The following is a 9,658-nucleotide window of genomic DNA, read 5'->3' as shown; positions in this document are numbered from 1 at the left end:
CTTTGCACTACTCTATTTGCAGGATCGATGTGTTAAGCACACACTTTTCTACTACTTTGGAAACGAAGCAGCTGCAACTTATATATGCTGCAACAATTAGCTGCGGGTCCACTAATTACATTTCGCTATGCAGGCGAATGCATAAATATTTAGTACTTGAGATTTCCTGTTCCGCATGTTGAAATAACATTTGCACTACAAGCGACTACAGCATACCTGGAGACTGTTAACATTTTACATTTGCAATTACTAAATACTTAACTGATAAGAATTTTTTTCTCTCATTGTGATTGAGATAAATGTTTAGGTCTAAACATTGTTTTACTTGCTGCACGAGGCAATAAAATTATTAAATTAATTACTGTTTAGTATTATTATGCTAGAATTATTGTGCCGTGAAGGTTGCCTTTAGTTAAGTCTGTGCAGTGCTTACTGGGCTCATATGATAGCCGTTCAAAAAACGTCTTGAACTTTCATAGCCATTAAGACTCATTTAGGGTCCAGAGTGACTAGAATATGTTCTTTTAAAATATTTATTTGAAGAAAAAGTTAGCCAACCACTTACAAAAATGTGTAAACGATAAAGTAATAAATTAGCTAGAACCATTTGACGTCATTTTCCGGTTGTAATAGATACATATTTCTACCGAGAATAGATGCAAGTTGGTCAATATGTATTTAACTGAAACATTCTTCCAGTTGTTTTACAAGCTGTTATCTGTTAAATGATTGAAACAAAGTGGTCGACAGACCGGTAGAAAATTGCACTGAACGAAAAATTATTGTAAAAGTCTAAGCGGTAGAAGTTATAGCTGCTATTTCGGATACCACCACATCTCCTCATTAGACTATTTTTTTCTAGACTTCAGGGGGGATCGAACCCGCTTCATCGATGTGCTAAGTCAAAAGCGCTAGCCACTGAGCTGTGCACACTATTTCATGTATGGAGTTGACAATAAAAACCACGCTGACAAATTTAAATAGCGGCTAATCAGCTGCACTATATGAAATCTATAAAAACGTAGTATGATGAGGAGATGTGGTGATCTCCGAAATAGCAGCTATAACTTCTACCGTTTAGACTTTGTTGTTTTTTTTTCATTTTTCCTAACAAACAAATCGTGGTACAAAGCTCAATAACACTTTTGACACATGTGTATTTAAATTTTACATTTTAGGAACTAATTCAGTGCGTATGAAGACAGCTCAGGTATGCCATTTCCAAATGGGTTTTCAGCTTTTTAGTTTTATTGTCAACATTTTAGTTGAATTGATTTCTGCGAAATTTAAAATGTGCATTGAAGTGCTTAAAAGTGAAAGTTAAGTATGTAAGTACAAGTATATGTAGGTGCAATTGTTCCTTAGAGCGACACAAAAAGTAAATTTAGGCCGAGACACTATATTAGAACGTAATTTTGAATTTACGTAATAATTTAAAATTACGTAAATATCAATCACACGCTCAAATGTGCTTCCAATGAGCTGAGAAATAAGATTATAATGAAAAATTGCAAACAAATTTGTAAAACATATTTACAGCAAGATTTCAATTATATGCCAATTTGCACTACTCTTATCACATTTAGAGCTTCGGTATTAAGTAATACTTGCAAATTGTTAAATGATTTGCTGCATGTAAACATAACCACGAAGGATATAGTAGATACATATCCAATAATAGTAATTGAATTATGAGGTTTTGTGATTTACTCAAATGTAATTAAGTTTATTTATGAATGTACAAACATATGTACGTATGTATATGAATGTATGTAAGGCTTACAATCATCACATAATAAACAATAAGCTTCAATTATAACATTGATTACATTGCAGGTGACAGAGTAGTTGTGTGTAGTAAGAAAATAATTTATGCGAAAATGTAAAACAGAAATTTCAAACTGAAGTATTTTTTTCTTCTGAAAGGTTTAGTTATTTCGAGAATTATAGTTCTTTTACCCAACTCTATTTCGGGATGCTTCACGAAGGAAATTTTTCGGATTTCGTTAGATCGGCTTGCAATTTAGCTCAAATTAAGTTTAGTTGTAAGAAAAATTTATGTAATTGTATATCTACTTTTATGTGTAAAGATGTTACTTTTGCTGTAACAAAGAATCTCCAAATATTTAGAAACTTTATTTAAAAAAAAAAACTTAAGCTCACACAAGCAGCTGTTCGTTAAGCGTAAGTATCTACTTACAAATATTTACATATGTATAAAGGCAAGATGAAATGCTTAACATGAAACATGAAGTTCGTGTAGAAAGTTAGTGAAAGTACAGGCAAACGAAATGAAGTATGTATTCACAAAAACTTGGCAAATAAGTATTTCGCAATAAAGTTGCTTACTCAGCATGCAACCAACAAAAACTTCGTTTACTATGTTGTTGGGAAAAGCCCCAGTACAAATCTGGTTCACTTCTAGTTCGGAGATTCTTGCATTGCAAAATTTTCAAAACAGATGTCGCCAAGCGAGAGTGGCGCAAAATTGTCAAAGTTGTTCCAGTTCTGAACTATAAATATGTTGAATCTAACCTTCGGTGGAAAGCCAATCCAGTCAGCGGCAACAAATCAAGTAGTACTTCAATAACTGGTATGAGCTGATGTGCTGGTCTACTAGCTCGGAAGTTTCTAAAATATATGTATACTGTATACCCACGTATTTTGGTTATGCGATTAGAGAGACTGGCATTCAAAGTCCAAAACTAAAACACAATTAATTGATCATCAGTATCGACCAAGCCGCTGTGCAAAGATAACTGCCACTTGTTTTAAAGACGCAGATTCGAGGTCTCTTGTAGGCGGTGAAGTCTTTTTTACCTCCCTTTTATTAGCTCGGGAATGTAACTATGTAATATTGATGCGCCTAAAAGATGCAGCGATTTCTATTCTCAAGTTACATACCAAATGACCAGGGAACGGATTTTTAGGACCTAAAAACCTATAAAAAAGGCAAAATAAAATAACGAAGTAGGCTGGAAAAGGCAAAACAAAATAGCGAAAAAGGCAGGAAAAGGCACTAGGTATTGCAAAAAAAAGCAAAATAAGAACAAAGAAGAAATAAGAACAATCAAAAAATAGATTTATTTTAGAAATGCTTATATTACAAGTAAAAAGAGAAAAACTATGAACTACATTATATGAAAAATTTGTACTTTGAATCTTTCCTCTCGAGTTTCTAACTCATAAAACTTTTATCTGTATACATAGTTGTAGTAACATTGAACCACAAGATGCATTTTGACGTTTTCTGGCAGCATTTTCATTCGATTTTCGTGAAGAAAAGCCTTGAATGTACTAAATGACCGCTCGACGTAAGTTGATACCAGTGGAGCCCAATTTAAATATGGAACGTTTGAAACGTTCGTATTATCAGGAAAAAGCGCGCTTTCCTCGCCCTTTACAATTTTATCCACACCCCTCCATTAGCTGAGAAAACGGCTTTGAATTTCTCCAACACCAATTTGGCAAGAGGTTCTTGCGCTTCTATTTTAATAGCAGGTTTTAGTTTTTTAAACTATAATTTTTTTAATGAAATGAATGCGTGTAAGTCATTCTGTAATTTTTCTGTAAAAACATATATACATTANACCGCTCGACGTAAGTTGATACCAGTGGAGCCCAATTTAAATATGGAACGTTTGAAACGTTCGTGTTATCAGGAAAAAGCGCGCTTTCCTCGCCCTTTACAATTTTATCCACACCCCTCCATTAGCTGAGAAAACGGCTTTGAATTTCTCCAACACCAATTTGGAAAGAGGTTCTTGCGCTTCTATTTTAATAGCAGGTTTTAGTTTTTTAAACTATAATTTTTTTAATGAAATGAATGCGTGTAAGTCATTCTGTAATTTTTCTGTAAAAACATATATACATTAGGGCGGATTATTTTGTATGAGATTTTTTCGACTTTGCGCGTATAGCACAGAAGAATGCTACTTGTAATTCTAAGGAAATTTGCCGAAGAAACCATGGGTCTAAAACAGTTTGGGTTTACAAAATTGCGAATATAGATATCTTAGCATTTTGCTGTAGTGACGTAAAGAAGTGGCTACATTTTGTATAAAAGCATGCTATTTCTTTAAACGTCCACCAGAGGGCGCAATAGTAAAACCTTCACATTTTCTTTGAAACCTGTTTTCGATATTGGCAAACTCTAAATTGATTTTAGACCCATGGTTTCTTCGGAAAATTTGCTTAGAATGGCACGTAGAATCCTCCTATGCTTTACGGGCATAGTAAAAAATTTTAACCGGCCTAATATACATACATACATATGTATATAATTTTGGTAGACATACATATGTATAACAACAAAATTAAATCAAATAAAAATTGTTGTTTATTAAATGAATTTAAAAAAAAACTATAATATAAAAGGAATAAATTTAAAAGTACATTAATATTTTTTCGCTGCCCAAGGATTCAAACCGCGGATCTCTCGCCTGTCAGTCATTTTGACCGTTCTAGCGATGCGATTAAATTAGTTGCCGATGCATAACCGGGCTACTTCGTACAACCACATGTGGCTTCTAGTCCAACATGGCAAAAAGGTAGAAGAACAACTTGTTAAACTACTTAACGAATCGGTAGTATTCTAGTTCACAACTAGAAGCTTTCGCTGCAGGGTACTTGCTCGTACTTCTTATACTTATGTAAGCAAATCTATTTATGCGCTACTTATTCAAACGCTATTTGAATTGGCTGCTTCGCCTTCTAACCATTTTTTTCTTTTTTTTCGAAAAACTTGCATTACTCGTAACTTTTATTTGTTTGCAATCAACTTTCTTCTTCACTTAATTCTTACAAGGTCTTCAGTTTAATGGTCAAATACCTGTCAAATACAAAAGTGCATGAAGTAAATTTCCAGCTAAAAAAATTAAAATTATTATTTAACATTTAAAGGTGGTGTCATATTTGAATACTTTGTATGTTTGCGTAATACCACTTAAGTACAAATTTTTTAAAAGCTTTCTTAAAAATGTGCTAAATGGAAAAGTATTTCCCATTGTAATTTACCAGAAATAAGAAAATGAAAAAATTCTTCTGATAGAGCTTACTTCATTCAGCTTTGGGTTAATTGTCTGCTGCATAGTTCTTATTGCCTTTGTTGCATTTCTTCTTATTTTCAATTTTTAATTCCTTCTCAGTATGCATTTACCTGCGAAAGCTTTTAAAATATACATATTCATGTATGTATTTATCTTGAAACAATGATTTCATATAAACCAACATAAGTGCTTTTCACACACAAAAGCACACTAATATGCATGCATTTTCGAGAATTATGCTCTAGTGTGTGGGTGTTTTCATATGTATAAAATATTTCCACTCATGTGTGCATTCGCCAAGGCCAAGTTAAAAGTACATTTCCTCGTTGATACTGCAAAACGCTTTATGGCTATTAGTATCCTTGACACTTAGATGGTCGCTTTCTTGCACCGGAATGCATCTGCAAATCGTTACACCCTAATAAACGAATGACAAAACTTTCTACCTTTGGCTGATGAAGATGACCGATTGCCAGAAGCGATCAGATACAGATAATAGCTCAATTAAGCCCCAGAGGTAATAAGTGACATAGAACGTTTTGCAGTATCACCGATGATTTGCTGATTTTTTTCGAAACTCAGCAGATAGCAATGGGTCTCACAAAAAGTAAGCTTCAGCTCTGACTCAATTTTTGCACTTTAGAAGTCAGCTCAAGCTCAAGAAACCGCTATTCCCAGTTGCGGTGTATAGCCATACATACATATGTGTGTATGTTGTAATACTTCTAATGACAATTGCACTCGCGGTTTGGTACTGAAATGATGCAACCTTTTACATAAAAGATTACATTTTTGTAAGCACATATTCCCATTGACTTTTGTTGCTTAGTTTCATCGTTTCAATGCTACAAAGGTGCTTGCTACGGATGTAATGGCAAAATTGAGGCTAAAAATCACTAACAAAAATTGTTTTTAAAGCAAAATGAAAGTGAAAATATTTTGTGTGTTAATTTCTATTTTCAATTTAAATATTTGCGCATGCTTGTGCTAATTTAGTGGTTTTATATACAAATAGTTATTCTGTTAAATTTACTAAATCTTAATTAACTTTTCGTGCAAGTCATTTGCTAGCTATCTGTGGTTTTGATTGTCTGAACTTTTTTCATACTGGTTTTTATACCATAAGTACTTAATTAAAACAAAAAACTATAATTACATTCAACCCACATTGAATTTTACACTAACTAATTAATATAAATAAAAAAGCATGTACTTAGTGGGAACTTAGCTCAACTTCAGCATGCATGCATGTTAGGGTGGTCCTTAAAACTTCAACATCGAAATTTTACCTATGTTTTACACACAAAATGAACACGCACACGACAAATTCAAAATAAAAAAATAAAAATTGAGGCTCACTGTTGGGACTTGAACAAATCTAATTTTAAGTTTTTTTAAATTATAAAAATTTGACTAAATGCCATTTGACTTATTACTAAAATTTATTCATTCCATTTCTAGTACCACCCTAATTTAATAACAAACCTAGCGCCACAACCAACAAACTGGCGTGAAATCCTCCTGAAATCGTCTGATATCAAGCCTTACGCTACAAATAGCTTCACTGGCGAATTATCGAAGCAACATTTGAGATTCCACGTAGCTACTAGAAAAGCTTTTTTTCGGTTTTTTTTGTTCTTGCGTCAAGATAAGTGTTAAATGTAGCTTGCAGTGGATTTACGTCTGATGACACAACGTAAAACCAAATTTGTTAAGGGTTCCATCACGCTATTCTAAAATATATCTTCCTCAAAAGGTGCTCTAGTTTATATATTTGTTTTGTAAACTCTATTGGTTTAATTATTGCACCGAGTGTGGGCAGATAATAATGCATTCACATAATTTTTGGCTAAATAAGTACATACATGTATACGCAATTATATGATTGAATAAATTAGGCAAGCAATTATTTTAATTAGAACATAATGGCAATCAATAGCAAATAGATTGAACACTTTTTATAGGCACGCCCACTGCCGGCCTGCGTGCACACCCACGCACTTCATTAGCATTTAATTTGCGTGTAAAGAGTTCGTAATTAAATATTTTGCTGCACTAAAGTAGTGTGCTATTTTGTTTGTAGTATTTCACATATTCACACTTATAAATGTGATTTAACTTGGAAAATTATATGGCAAAAAACTTAGTTGTGTGGTTTTCTTATTTTTCTGAATCTGCAGTGAGATTCTGGAAATCGCTAAGATAAATTTTCGATCGCTAGAAGTCGCTAAATTAATAAGGCTTGCGCCTAAAAATATTCAAGGCCTCAAGGGAGAAACAACACATAAGCATAATGCTTATCAAGGAAAGAAGAAACCATGGTTCGGCTTAAAGCAAAAAAAAAGCGGTGGTTCGGTTCAAAACCCGGTTCGGTTCAAAACCGGGTTTCAGCCCTGGTACTTACCCACATAATCTCAGTTCTTATCACCCTAGCTCAACAGAAATTTATTGCCGAATGTAGGTGTCAGCGGAAAATGTAAAAAGACGATGCCTACATATTTTCTATCAAAAAGAAATTTTCAAAATTGCTTTGCAAAAATACTTTAGACTCATGGATGTACGACGGTCTAATGTACTTTTATGTTTATATGGACTTTTAAGTCTAAAAATAATTTTTATTCACAGCATCCGCTTTTAGATGCCTGCATGAATAAGTTAAAAAATAACTTTTTCTTTCAAAACAATTGTAGCAATCGGTTATATAAGTACATACTATAAGGTCTTATTTAGTGTGAAGTTTTTAGATACTTCATCAAATTGACATCAAACAAGTACATATGTTAGAAAATTGTACGCTTTAATAGCTAGACCTTGAACTGCTTTCAATATTCGATACACAATTATTTATAAGCATATAGTTATCATTATTTGTGTGGACCTACAGAATTACACAAAATGGCATGCAACTAAACAAAACTTTTGACAAATTTCATTTCAATACACCAATGCGGCTGTGACTAACGTTATGCCTACAGCAATCGCAATCATTCAAATCAATAAATATAATACATAGGTATGTACGTATGTAAGTACACTATTGGATTTAGCATATTGTTGCCACGGCGTATACGCAACCGGCCTGCCGCGAACGCCATCCGAGGCGTCAGCAGCAACTGACATCAAATGTTACGCGCTTTCAGTGGTCAGCCATCAAATAGATGAGATTTGTAATAATTTACTATTAGCTTTTTGTTTTTTTTTACTGTTCAAACACATGGCAACAGAACGTATGTATGTATATTTGCATATACAGACATACATACCTAGTATAACGAATGACTGTCAATAACAGCACTAAATTAAAATTCATAATTGAGTGTTGGTGTTTGCTGACCACGGAAATGGCTTGCGCTAGCGCATATGTTACACGCAACAAGCAATCAAATGTGGGTTTTCAAATATTTTGCATTTTTCGGTTCATTTTTTTTGTCATCATCATCCAAGCATACATATGTATTTACATATATGCATACATACATTCATGCAATACAAACACTTTATTTATGAAATATGAATTTCCGCATGATGCAAAAACCATTGGAAGACATACATACACACATAAATAAAAGTATACAGATGTAGATACATATATGTANATCATCCAAGCATACATATGTATTTACATATATGCATACATACATTCATGTAATACAAACACTTTATTTATGAAATATGAATTTCCGCATGATGCAAAAACCATTGGAAGACATACATACATATGTAAATGAAAGTATACATATGTAAATATATATACACATTTATGACATTTTGCATAAATCAAAGTCACTAACAAAGTAGTAACGGAACTGCAAATACATGCATATGCAGCACGGAAATTACAAATTGGGCAGCAGTCAGTAGAAGGACCTAGCAATCATCATGAAGCATTGAAGGCAATTCAATATTTTCATTTGTTCGTAAGTATTTGTATGTATGTATATATGTACATTTTCGATAGCTATTCGTCCTTGTGCACCAAAAAGTTTATTTTTTTTTTAATTTTACAGCATTTTCTTGTTTATTTGATACCCATATTGTTATTCTACATTACACTTCCATGAGAACCAGTCAGTGAAGTAATTTTTTTTCTTTTTTAATAGGGATTTACTGAAGTACTTTATAAACAACTAAAAATTTCTTACTCGGCGCCCAGGGGTGGCTAGTGAAACCAAGGACACCCACTAATTTAATGGAATGATTAAGTGCATAACGACCAGTGTACTGCTTTTTCCTCTTATATAGCTCAACAACCGCTATTCGGTTCGGGCCGAGGACAAAGCGTGGCAAATATCCCCTCTTCTTTACCAAGAACGTAGCTGACACTACTTTTCCAAAATAGTTTTAAAATAGAATAGATACAAAATTTTATATGTATTTATTTGGTTATCTATGTAGAGCATTTTCCAAGAGTTGCNTATATATGTACATTTTCGATAGCTATTCGTCCTTGTGCACCAAAAAGTTTATTTTTTTTTTAATTTTACAGCATTTTCTTGTTTATTTGATACCCATATTGTTATTCAACATTACACTTCCATGAGAACCAGTTAGTGAAGAAATTTTTTTCTTTTTTAATAGGGATAATCTGAAGTACTTTATAAATAGCAACA

Source organism: Rhagoletis zephyria, unplaced genomic scaffold (genome assembly GCF_001687245.7).
Source record: "Rhagoletis zephyria isolate East Lansing unplaced genomic scaffold, Rhagoletis_zephyria_1.1 Rzeph_scaffold_00095, whole genome shotgun sequence".
NCBI lineage: Eukaryota > Metazoa > Arthropoda > Insecta > Diptera > Tephritidae > Rhagoletis > Rhagoletis zephyria.
This window is presented reverse-complemented; position numbering follows the sequence as displayed.